This window comes from Gossypium arboreum, chromosome 2 (assembly GCF_025698485.1).
Source record: "Gossypium arboreum isolate Shixiya-1 chromosome 2, ASM2569848v2, whole genome shotgun sequence".
In the NCBI taxonomy this organism is placed as follows: domain Eukaryota; kingdom Viridiplantae; phylum Streptophyta; class Magnoliopsida; order Malvales; family Malvaceae; genus Gossypium; species Gossypium arboreum.
In genome coordinates, this window is record NC_069071.1 from 59834347 (window position 1) to 59848205 (window position 13859).

The 13859-nt window shown below is 36.6% G+C and overlaps 1 long non-coding RNA gene across 1 annotated transcript in view; it reads right to left on the reverse strand.

Annotated features, from left to right (window-relative positions):
- LOC128284031 (uncharacterized) overlaps nucleotides 1-13467 on the reverse strand; it is a 38971-nt gene extending 25504 nt beyond the window's left edge. Inside the window, exon 1 of the long non-coding RNA XR_008274331.1 lies at nucleotides 13314-13467. This is a non-coding gene — a long non-coding RNA (uncharacterized LOC128284031). The remainder of the gene's footprint in view (nucleotides 1-13313) is intronic.
- Between the last annotated feature and the right edge of the window lie 392 nt (nucleotides 13468-13859).

The window sequence follows — 13859 nt, forward strand, 5'->3', positions numbered from 1 at the left end:
AGAAACAAAAACTAGCAGAACACAGCTTCTGGAGCCCATACCACTTCTATCGTGAGTGTCGATAGTACTCGACCAAATAGGCCAGAATGTTCACAATGTGGTAGGCATCATTTCGGTGAGTGCCGAAGGAATGAAAGAGGGTGCTTTAAATGTGGGTCACTAGACCACTTTATTCGAGACTGTCCCAAATTAGATGTGTAACAGTCAGATTTAGACCCTAATCGGAACGGTGGTTTCAGGATGACGAATTTAAGTTAGAAAAATATTTTAAAATTATTTTCTGTGTTTATTTTGTGTGAATTTATATCTGTGAATTTTTCATGATTTAATTTTATTGTTTGAGTGTCCGATTTAATAAAAGGATTTAATCGCGTAAAATGAAAACTTAGTGGTTATTTCAAAAAGGGGCTGAATTATTAGTGGCTTTCTAACTGTATCTATGTTATAAATAAACCAAAATAATGTGTAATGGCCGGTTATATCCTTATATTATGTATTATGGTTATTTAATTATAAAGGATATAATGGTAATTAATTAAAATGTTATTATATATCATAATAAAACATAAGTTAAAGTTTAGTTTATTATTTTTGTTCATCCACCGAAAATAAAAACAAAAGAAAAGAAACAACAAAAGCTTGGTTTGGCCATCTTTCTCATCTTGATTTAAGGTTCGTTCTTAGTCAGTTTTTGATAATTTTTACGTTTTTGAGATCGTTGCTTCGAGTACTACAAAACCCATGCTTGAATTTTTGATTTTGGTGAATATTTTGAGTTATGCCATTGTTTAAATCTTGTGATATTTGTTGTTTGATGATGAATTATAAAAGATATGTTTTAGATTAACATATTTTGTATTGAAGTTTTTGATGATTTTGAGCAATTAGGACTAAATTGCAAAAATAATAATTTGAGGGACTAAAATGTGAAATAAATGAAATATATGGACTTGTATAAGCATGGGTAAAATTTGGCCCAACATGGGTAGGGGGAAATTTTGCATATTTTGTGTTTTGTGCAATAGGGACTAAATTGTAAAAATTATAAATGTCAAAGGTAAAATGGTAATTTGCCCATTTATGTGTTTTTGGATTAAATTGAATGAAAATATGTTTGAATGATCTTAATTTGAATATGTTTAGATCAAGAACTAAAGAAATCGGATTTGGATTGAGGAAAAACGAAAGTCGTCGACTAGCTCCCCTATTCCGTTTTACATTGTCCGAGGTAAGTTTATAAGCAAATAGACGTACTTAATTTTAATTAAATGCAGAGTATATATGCTGAATTGAAATATATGAAATTATAAATGCATTGGCCGAATGTTGTTAAGTTTGGCAACTTGTAATGACTTCGTTTCGATCGAGTTACGACGTCCGAAAGCCCCGGATGATCCTTAGGAATAGTTAGGATACATATGTCATGACATAGGATTCCGATAAATGTGTGTGAGTAAGAACATGACATCGATATGTGATTCCAATATGTGTTTTCGAGTAAGACCCTATCTGGGATAGTGGCATTGATATGTGACTACATGTAAAACCATGTCTGGGACGTTGGCATTGTACGACTTGTGTGATTATCCGAGTGTCCTATCCAATTCCAAATGGTTCATCAGGTAAAGGTAAATCGTGTACATATGTGTAAAATTAGCTAAATGGCCAGGTATGAGTTAGTTTGTTGGCTACTAGTAAAAAGGTAAGTATATAACTTGATATTTGCTACAAGTCATTTGTTATGCTAATGTTGAATAAATGTGAGATTGATATGCGTGTTTGGCCTTGTGACTAAATAAATTGAGTATCAAAGAAATGATTCCTAACTATGTGCATATGTTAGACCATGTATATTCGGTCACATATCAAGTATAGGCATATAAATTTATATTATGATATATGAGCTTACGAATTGGAGAGTATGGGGATTAGGTTTTTACAATGATTATTGGTTTGGAAGATTGAACGTTAAAATGTTAATTTGACCATATGGATATTTGGCCAAGGTGACTTTTATGTATGAAAATATATCAATAATTAAATTCATATATTTGTAATTAAGTGTGGTAACGATGGTATAATTTGGTTTAGTTTAGTTGAATAGATAATATTTTTGAGTTGTTTAATTACTTATGACTTACTAAGCTAATATAGCTTACTGTGTGTATAACTGTTTATGTTTTATAGATTTTGGATACAAGTTACGAGCTCGGGGATCTTCAGCAAAGTCTTTCACACTATCCACAGCTTCAGTATTTAAATAGTTGAACTTAAAGTATGGCATGTATAGGCTAGCTTAGAGTTGGCTTATTTTGGAAGATGAATGTATATAGGCCATGCGAAAATGGCTTTATTTCTATGCTTGAGTTCGGTATCGATGAAACCTTGGTTTAAGTTTATTTTGGTTATCATGCTATATGTCATGGTTGATTATAAATTGTGTTATGTGATTATGATTTTGAGGTTGGTTGTTGAACTCGAATGTGGCATGAAGGAATCGGCTATGCTATATACATCTATATATATGTGTGTTCGGTCTTAGTTTGAGCTTATATTGAAAAAGTACCTAAATATATGATGTTTGTGAAAATGCTATGTGTTTCGACAATTTGTATAAATGGATGTTAATTAAGCTAAGGTAGGTTATGTGTTGTTTGGTAAAAATCAAGACATGCATGGTTTAAATTGGGTGATCATTGATGGACTATATTAATGATATGAATGACACTTGAATTGCGGTTTTGGTAAGTAAGACACATTGGGATTTAGATTTATATAAGCATTTGGGTTAATGATAAAAGACATATGTGTACTTGGTAAACAGTTATGTTATGTTAGTTGAGTTTTAAAATGTTTTACATGTATAAATATATGTGCTTATAATATGGTTGATAGGCATATGCATGGCAATACAAATTCATTAGATATTTATAAGTTATTAAATATGTATAAATGAATTGAGTTAGCCAAGTAGACATAGAATTGAAATGGGTTATTTATAACCAAATGCTTGTTGTTAAATTGTGTTAATATGTAAAAATATGAATCTCACATAGATTAACACACTAATGCATATATATGAATAAAAGAGTTAGTATTGAAATTCAGTTCAATTGATATATAACTTGTGTATATGCATGACTTAATTAATTATAAAAATATGGGTTTAATATTCAATAATGAATTTATTGATATGTTATATATATATTCGTATATGAATTAAATGATTTTATATATATATATATATTGGATTATGTTTTATTTAAGCTATGAGGTGAATGATAGTAAATTTTTGATTAGATATTGGATTAAGTCATAAGCATTGATGTGATTTATATCTTGAATTGTATTGAATGTATGATTCGCATTTTTAATACGATTGTTAAATATAGATGTGAGGGCAAGTAGTGCCCCTTTGAGGGGTAGACCACAAAGGAACCCCGGAAGTGGGCCTAGCAGTAGAGGTACGCCAAGAGATGCTGCAGTGAGGTGCGAAGGTAGAGTGCCTACAAGAACTTATGCTATACGTGCCCGTGAAGAGGCAGAGTCTCCCGATGTGATCACTGGTACCTTTTCTATCCATGATATATCTGTCGTTGCTTTAATTGACCCGGGGTCTGCCCACTCTTATATTTGTATAGAATTGATATCTTGTATGAACATGCTAGTAGAGTCCACTGAATTTGAAGTAAAAGTGTTCAACCCTTTAGGTAGACATGTGCTAGTTGATCAAGTGTGTAGAAATTGCCCTTGACGATTAGAGGTCATTGTTTTCCGGCAAACTTGATGTTATTGCCGTTTAATGAATTTGATGTAATCCTGGGGATGGATTGGTTAACTTTTCATAATGTTGTAATGGACTGTAGGAGAAAAGTTATTGAGTTGAAATGTAAAGACGGAAATATTCTTCGGATTGGACCAGATGAATTAGATAACTTGTCTGTAATAAAATCGTCTTTGACTGCTGAGAAGTATTTGAGGAAGGGATATGAGGCCAATCTCGCTTTTGTGTTGAATACTCAAGTGTCTGAGTCGAAGATTGAATTGGTTCTGGTGGTTTGTGAGTTTATAGATGTGTTTCCAGAAGAGTTGCCCGGATTACCTCCAACCAAAGAAGTCGAGTTTGGTATCGAGTTAGTACCAGGCACGACTCCCTTATCAATTACCTCGTATAGGATGGCACCAACGGAATTAAAGCAGTTGAAAGTACAGCTACAAGAGTTAACGGGTAAGGGCTTTGCAAGACCGAGTTTTTCTCCATGGGGTGCTCCAGTGCTATTTGTGAAGAAAAAGGATGGACCAATGCGATTGTACATAGATTACCGATAGCTAAACAAGGTGACTGTGAAGAACAAGTACCCATTGCCAAGGATCGATGATCTATTTGATCAGTTGAAAGGAGCCACCATGTTTTCCAAGCTTGACCTGAGGTTAGGATATTATCAGTTGAGGGTTAAAGAGCAATATGTACCGAAGACTATGTTTCGGACGAGATACGGGCATTATGAGTTCCTCGTTATGCCTTTTGGCTTAACGAATGCCCCAGTGGTTTTTATGGACCTGATGAATCGCATTTTTCGACCGTACTTGGACAAATTTGTTGTTGTTTTTATCGATGACATATTGATTTATTCTCGTGATGAGAGTGAGCACGTGGAGCATTTGAGAACAGTTTTACAAACCTTGAGAGACAAGCAGTTGTACGCCAAGTTCAGTAAGAGTGAATTTCGGCTTAAGGAGGTCGAATTTCTAGGACACATTGTGTCGGGTGACGGGATTAGAGTTGACCCGAGTAAGATCTCGACTATTGTTGAGTGGAAACTGTTGAGGAATGTGACAGAGGTTTGAAGTTTTTTGGGTTTGGTCAGATACTACAGAAGATTTTTGAATGGATTCTTGATGATAGAAACTCCGATGACAAGGTTGTTTCAAAAAGATGTCAAGTTTGAATGGATGGAGAAGTTCCAGTAGAGTTTGGAGAAATTAAAGGCTTTGTTGACCGAAGCCCCAGTGTTAGTGCAACTGAAACCAAGAAAAGTGTTTGTGGTATATAGTTATGCCTCTTTAAATGGATTGGGGTGCGTGTTCATGCAAGAAGGTAAAGTCATAGCTTACGCTTCGAGACAACTGAAGCCACATAAGAAAAACTACCTGACGCATGATTTAGCGTTGGCAGCCATCATGTTCATGTTGAAAATTTGGAGACACCATTTGTATGGCGAGAAATGCCGAGTGTTCACCGACCATAAAAGTCTTAAGTACCTGATGACTCAGAAGGATTTAAATCTTAGATAATGGAGATGGTTAGAATTATTAAAAGATTATGAGTTGATTATTGACTACCATCCTGGAAAGGCGAACGTGGTTGCTGATGCATTGAGTAGGAAATCATTATTTACGTTGAGAGTGATAAATGCCCAATTGTCCTTGTTAGATGATGGTTCAATTCTTGCAGAGTTGAGAGCTAGGCCAATGTTTCTACAAGACATCCGTGAAGCTTAGAAAGGTGATAAAAATTTGCGAACCAAGAGAACTCAGTGTGAGTCGGGGGTTGAATCAGACTTTTGGATTGGTATTGATGGGTGTATAATGTTCAAAGATAGAGTTTGTGTACCCAAGGATAGGGAGCTTATTCAAAAGATCTTGCGAGAGGCACATAGTGGTTGCTTGTCTATCCACCCGGGTAGTGTGAAAATGTATAATGACCTGAAGAAAATGTATTGGTGGTCGAAAATGAAAAGAGACATTTCAGAGTTTGTTTCAAGTGAATGCTGAACACCAAGTACTATTAGGTCTACTTCAGCCTATCATGGTCCCCGAGTGGAAGTGTAACACCCCGTACCCGAGTCCGTTACCGGAATCGAACACAAGGTGCACACAGACTTAACTATTTTCACAGTCCATTTAGAAATTTCCAGACAAGCTGGTTACTGCATCACTGTCGCCTTAAAAATCATATCTTGAGTTTCAAAGCTCGAAAATTAGTTTTGTAATTTTTCCCAGAAACTAGACTCATATGTCCATCTACAGATTTTTTTCTAGAATTTTTGGTCGAGCCAATTAGTACAGTTTATTAGTTAAAGTCTCCCCTATTCCAGGGTTTGACTACACTGACCTTCGTGCGCTACGAATTGAATATCTCCTTGTACAGGGCTTTAATACTGATACCGTTTATTTCTATAGAAACTAGACTCAGAGAGGAATCTATACATATATGTAATGACTCCTAATTATCTCTGTTTAATTTACAATGAATTTCCAAAGTCGGAACAGGGAATCCAGAAATCGTTCTGGCCCTATTTCACGAGAACTTTAATATCTCTTAACATATAACTCATATGACTGTTTCGTTTCTTCCATATGAAAGTAGATTCATCAAGGTTCATTTAAATAATTTATTCACTATTTAATTACATTCCTAAAAATTTTAATGATTTTTCAAATCCACACCACTGCTGCTGCCAGCATCTGTTTTCAAGGTAAACTTTACCTATCTCGCGGTTTCCATGGACCAGCTAGAGTTTTGTCATACATAGGTCCACATATAATCATATTTAGCCATTCCAATGGCTGATCATTTGCCCAACACTTCCATTCAGTCCATAATCACATCATGAAACCATACATATATATATACATAAACACACATGGTCTAATGCCATACTCCACTTTTACGAGCCATTTTCGCATGGCTGTACACACGTACATCACAAAACGTACTTGAAAAAAAAACAGCAAAGGGTAGTCCTATACATGCCATATCCAGAGTTCAACTAAAGAGTACCAAAGGGGTTTTGATAGTGTGGATGACTTCGACTTCGATGATCCCGAATCCGATAGCTAACGAGCAAAATCTATAAAACAGAGAAACAGAGAAACGGAGTAAGCAATTTATGCTTAGTAAGTTTGAGCAAGGAATTCCAGCACAACAAAAGCATGGCATTCATATAGCTAAACGGATAATTTCATATGCACACAGCCTCAATATCATACTTACTTCACATTACCACCCTTATATTCATACACAAAAGATCAACTTAGCCAAAGGCCGCTAGCTCGTCTATCGACTGAGCGAATTCTTACTTGTAAGGGCTCACTAATTCACGCACATATGAACATACCTCATTGCTGGAATTTTTGCAAGCGCATCAACTGAAATTTTTGCAAGCGCATCAACTGAAATTTTTGCAGCAAGATTGCTCATTTCCGAATCACGTACCTTGAATCTAACGGATATAACCACAAGCACAATTGCCTTGGTCTTAACCCGGTTGGTAACTTGCACCAATGCCTTGGTCTTAGCCCGGATATAACAACTTCATACGAATGCCTTGGTCTTAGCCCGGATTTAACAACTTCATACGAATGCCTTGGTCTTAGCCGGATATAATCACTAGCATAAATGCCTTGGGACTTAGCCGGGTTTCATTCAATTGCTCATGTACACATATATCAATAATCACGACACATCCATATTTCATTTTCGTTACTAAGGCTCAAACACAAAATATTTATCAAACCTTTACAATTTCGGCTCAATAGCCACACACAAGGAGCATGATTTCAATATAATTCAAGTAGGGTCATTACTCGAAGACTTACCTCGGACGTGGTCGAGCGATTTCGATGGCTACTCGACTACTTTTTCCTTTCCTTTATCGCATTTAGCTCCCTTTGCTCTTGAGCTTAATTCACACAAATTTAACTTATTAAAGTCTTATTATGATAGTTTATGGCGAATATGACAAGGAGTTTAAATGGTCATATGGCCATCCTTTAGCTCAAATACACAATGGTCATGCTCATTTTAATCGCAACAAGCAATTCAATACAATTCATTCAAACATCAAAGTGAAGCTCAAGGTACTTAGCCCTTATAAACATTAGACATTAGAGTCACATGTGTACGAAATCACGAATCAATTCAACACATTAGTTAGTACTCTCCTTAGCAATTTTCCAAGCCAAGAATAGGCATCAATATGCTTGCCTCTAACCGAATGCATGCACACCAACTCCCCTCATGTGGCGAATATGCATGTCCATGTTGAGGCCAATTATACACTAATACCACACAAAACAGCATACATTTTACTAACTAACGCATTACATATTGTAGCTCAATACACATCTCTCATTTACTTCATAACCGAAACATCATCATAAGCAAATATACACCTTGAAATAGTATATATGTCATACCAATACATCATGTGCAAACATATATTCATGTAGGTTTAAGGGCCGAATCTCAAGTTGCTTATATCCAAATATAAACACATATCCAAAGCTCAAATCTTACCTACCATGCAACATGCATGAATCATACTTATGGATATACCATGGCCGAATACACCACAACACCATACCATTTCAATTTGGTCATGGTTAAACAAAGAACTTAGTATCTCATTCAAAAATGCTAAAAGAAAAATCTAAGAGTCCTCAATCCCCCATCACATGTATCATTATCAAGCTTGATATTTAGCATGCAATGGCATTAACACCACATCCACTTTGGCCGAATATCATTCCCATGACATAGCAAAGATTTGAACCATGGGCTAATAAGAACATCAAGCTAGCAACTAAAAACATGCATGAATCTCATGGCACAACCTCAAACATACCTTAATCTTGATGCAAGTATAGCCAAGCCTCCTCCTAATTGTAACACCCCGAACCCGAGACCATCGCCGGTGTCGGACACGAGGGGTTAGCAAGCCAAGTTCACTTGTTTTGCCCATCCATTGGACATTTCCAGTCAGGCTGGAAAAACTGCGTCACTGTCACCTTAAAAATCATATCTCTAGTTTCAAAACTCGGAAACTGGTTTCGTAAATTTTCCCTAAATTTAGACTCATATATCCATCCATGGATTTATTTCTAGAATTTTTGGTCGGGCCAATTGGTACAGTTTATTAGTTAAAGTCACCCATGTTACAGGGATCGACTGCTCTGACCTTCGCGCGGTATAACTTGAATATCTCTCTGTACAGGGCTTTAATGCTGGTGCCGTTTGTTTCTAATGAAACTAGACTCAAAATGGAATCTGTACATATAAGTTATGTCTCCTAATTCTTTCTGGATAATTTATAATAAATTTTAAAGTTGCGACAGGGAACCCAGAAACCGTTCTGGCCCTGTCTTACAATAGCTTTAATATCTCTTAACATGTAACTCCTATGACCATTTCGTTTCTTCCATATGAAAATAGACTCATCAATGTTCATTTACATAGCTGATTCACTATTTAATACCATTCCTACAAATTTTGGTGATTTTCACATTCACGTTACTGCAGCTGGCAGCATCTGTTTTTAAGGTAGGTCTTACCTATTTTGTAGTCTCCATGAACCAACTAGTCTTGCCTTACATAGGTCCACATATGATCATTTTAACCATGCCAATGGCTGATCATGTGACCAACATTCCCATTTCCAATTCATAGTCACATCATGACACCATATATATATATACAAACCGCAAATAGTTTAAGTTGATACTTCACTATTACGAGCCATTTTCGCATGGCCGTACACATATACATCATAACATATTTAAACCAACAAGGGTAGTCCTATACATGCCATTTCAAGTTCAACCAAGAATTTATCCCAAAATGGGGGCTTGATAGTGTGGATGACTTGACTTCAACGATCCCGAATCCGATTGCTATCGGCGAAATCTAGAAAACCGAGAGCCAAAGCGGCGGAGTAAGCATTTTTATGCTTAGTAAGTCTCAAGGAATATAATCAACTCTAATTACAGCAATACATTCACATAGTTAAATGCATCATTTCATTAATGCACATTCACATAATCATACTTACTTCACCATCCCAACTCTTATGTTCATACACAAATAACGGCTTCATTAAGGCCGATAACTCGTTCCATCATAGGAGCGGATATTCACGCTCTTACTCCTAGCGCATAAGCACACACCGCACTTACCTTGTCATTGGGAAATTTCACAAGTGCATTAGCTGAAATTTTCCAGCAAGCTTATAATTTTCAAATCACATACCTTGAGTTTAACGGATGTCGCTACTCGATCAATCGCCTTGGGACATAGCCCGGTTATGGTAACCCGCACCAAGGCCTCACGGGACTTAACCCGGATATCACGATTTGCACAAATGCCTTGGTCTTAGCCGGATAGAATGACTTCATACGAATGCCTTGGTCTTAGCCGGATGTAGCCACTAGCACAATTGCCTTGGTCTTAACCGGTTATAATTTCCAGCATAATTGTCTTGGGGCTTAGCCGGATATCATTCAATTTCTCATGCACACATACATCAATAATCATTGGACATACATATTTATTTTCGTTACTAAGGCTCAAACACAATTATAATCACTAACATAATCGCCTTGGGACTTAGCCGGGTATCATTCGAATACTCATACACACATAAATCAATAATCAATACATCCATATTTCATTCCACATAATTCAAGTAAGGTCACTTCTTGAGGACTTACCTCGGATGTTGTCGAATGGCTTTACGGCTATTCGATTACTTTTCCTTCCCTTGTCCAATTGTGGCCCTCTTAGCTCTTGAGCTAATTCAAACAAATTCAATTTATCAAAACCTCATTGTGCTAGCTTATGGCGAATATGACAAGGAATTTAAATGGTCATATGGCCACCCTTTAGCTTGAATACACAATGGTCATGCACATTTTATACTACATCAAGCAATTCAATACAATTTATTCGAGCATCAAGGAAAAGCTAAGGCCTTCAATAGGCTACCCAAGGCCGAATATACTTGTCCATGTTGAGGCCAATTATGCACTTAATACCACACAAAAACAGCATGCATTTTACTAGTTAATGCTTTGCATATTGTAGCTCAAAACTTACAATATAGCATCAAGCACTCATATGTGTGCTAGGCGAATGTGCTTACAATTTCACAATTATTCTTCAACATCTTCTTCTTTAAACAAACTTATTCATCACTTCCTTCATAACCAAAACATCATGTGCAAACATATATATACATATATGAGCATGGCGAATTTCAAGGTGTCCATAGGCATCCAAAACACAAATTTTAACTAACATGCAAGAAGCATGAACCATGCTCATGAATGCATCATGGCGAATATGACAATCATGCTCCTTTTCAACTTCAATCATGATAAAACAAAAGAAAGCTCAAAATCTTACTCAAGAGTAGACAATCCATCATTGCATGCATCATCATCAAGCTTCACACTTAGCATGCAATGGCTTTATCACCATAACAACTTTGGCCAAATACCATTTCCATGGCTTAACAAAGATTTGAGCCATGGCTAACATGCACATCAAGTTAGCAACCAAAACATGCATGAAACTCCTAACACAACCTCATACATACCTTAATCTTGATGCAAACTTAGCCAAATCTCCTTCTAGATCTCTTCCAAACCAAGCATGAAGCAAAAATCCTCCTTCTTCCTTAGTTTTGGCTCAAAGAAAGGATGAACAAATTTTTTTCTTTCCTTCTCTACAACTCACGGCAATGGGGGATTACCACACTCACACACATTTTTTTCATTTTTATCACCCATACACCTTTGTTTATTATTTCACCCTAATGCACCAACAAAACATGTTTCATGACATGTTTAGCCCATCCTCCTTGTCATGGCCGCCACCACCTATAAAGGGGAATTTGACATGCAAGTCCATTATTTTGCATGCATGCTTTAATTAGTCATCACACATTTCCTATCATACTTTCAAAGTTCATTACTAAGTCCTTTCTTGTGGAATTCACCCTTATAACACTAAATCAATCATCATAAAATGTCATACATGAGCACACACATATTATAGGCATCAAAATAAATTTTTAATTATTTTTATGCCTCGGTTTTGTGGTCCCGAGACCACCTTCCGACTAGGGTCAATTTTGGGCTGTCACACTAATCCTCTCCCAAACCAAGCATGAAGCAAACTTCCTTTCTCCTTCATTAGCATTTTCAGCCAAAAAGAGAGTGAAATGGATGAACAAATTTTTTTTGTTTTTCCTTCTTACCTACACGGCAATGGGGAGGGGGAGAAGCCTTCCCACACACATTTTTTTTTCTCCATACTCCTTATTTTATTTATTCCAACATAACCCACTTACCAAACATGTTTCATGACATGTTTTGCCCATAATTCCTTGTCATGGCGGCCACTAGCTATTGGGGGAAATTTGACATGCAAGTCCATTGTTTTGCATGCATGCTTTAATTAGTCATCACACATTTCCCCATCATACTTTCAAAGTTTACTACTAGGTCCTTTCTAGTGAAATTCACATTTATAACTCTAAATCAAAACATCAAAAATGTTACACATGTGTAACACCCCAAACCCGTGACCGTCGCCGGTGTCGGACACGAGGGGTTAACGGGCCAAATCCTCTCAAAGTACCAACCAATTTGGCATGTCCAGACAGGCTGGAAAACTGCGTCACTGTCGCCTTAAAAATCATATCTCGAGTTCAAAAACTCGGAAACTGATTCCGTAAATTTTCCCTGAATTTAGACTCATATATCCATCCATGGATTTATTTCTAGAATTTTTGGTCGGGCCAATTGGTACAGTTTATTAGTTAAAGTCACCCATGTTACAGGGGTCGACTACACTGACCTTCGTGCGTTACAACTTGAATATCTCTCTGTACAGGGCTTTAATACTGATGCCGATTGTTTCTAATGAAACTAAACTCAAAATGGAATCTGCACATATAAGGCATGACTTCTAATTCTTTATTGATAATTTATAGTAAATTTTCAAAGTCGCGATAGGGGACCCAGAAACCGTTCCGGCCCTGTCTCGCGAGAACTTTAATATCTCTCAGTATACTGCTCATATGGTCGTTTCGTTTCGTCCATATAAAAATAGATTCATCAAGGTTAAATTTCATAATTTATTCACTATTTAATTCTACTTCTACTATTTTTAGTGATTTTTCAATCTCATCTCACTGCTGCTGTCCGCAACAGTTACTGCAGTAGACTATGCCAATTTCATGAATCTTTCCTTGGCCTTAATCATCCATCATACATGACACAAATTATGGCCACCTTATCAAAATTAAAGTTTCTAAGACTCGTGGCTATAGGTTCTAGCATCCCACTCGACGACCACATAGGCCATTTTCACATGGCTTAAAGTTTACAACCCACAGTTCAACAAAACATAACAGCCTATACATGCCAAATGTTCTTCAACAACGAAGACAATATCAAAAGATTTCCAGCCGGTGTGATGACTTCAACGACGGTTCCGAGCACGCAACAATACGAGTCCAAGAGACCTTGTGTTAGGTAAAACGGTTCCAACTCGGCTACTCGACGTTCTTCCCTTTGCTTTTGCTTGATTCGCCTCCTCTAACTCCTTGAGCTTAATTCAAGCTCAAGGGTGACCAAACCTTCTCTTCCTTTCTCCTTCAATTCGGCCAAGCATGAACCAAGGATGAACACTTTCTTTTTTTTTTCAACTCACGGCAACCAGGGGGGGCATGCATGAGACCATTTCTCTTTGTTCATCATTTCCCCTTTTTTTCCATTTCTTTAATGCTAGCTTTTTTTTTATTTAATAGTTTCCTACATACACTATTAACATAACATGTTGGAGACATGTTTTCCACCCATAGCATGGCCGGCCACTACTAATTGGGGGGGAAATTGACATGCAAGTCCCCCCTTTTTCTTACATGCATTAATAGGCCACTTTAACATTAGCCTATCATATTTCACCATGTCTCATATTGATCCCTATTTAATAATTTCTCACACAATTGGTAAAATTAGAGAATGAAACTTTCACATTTGCATGTACACATAATAAGCATAGGATATAA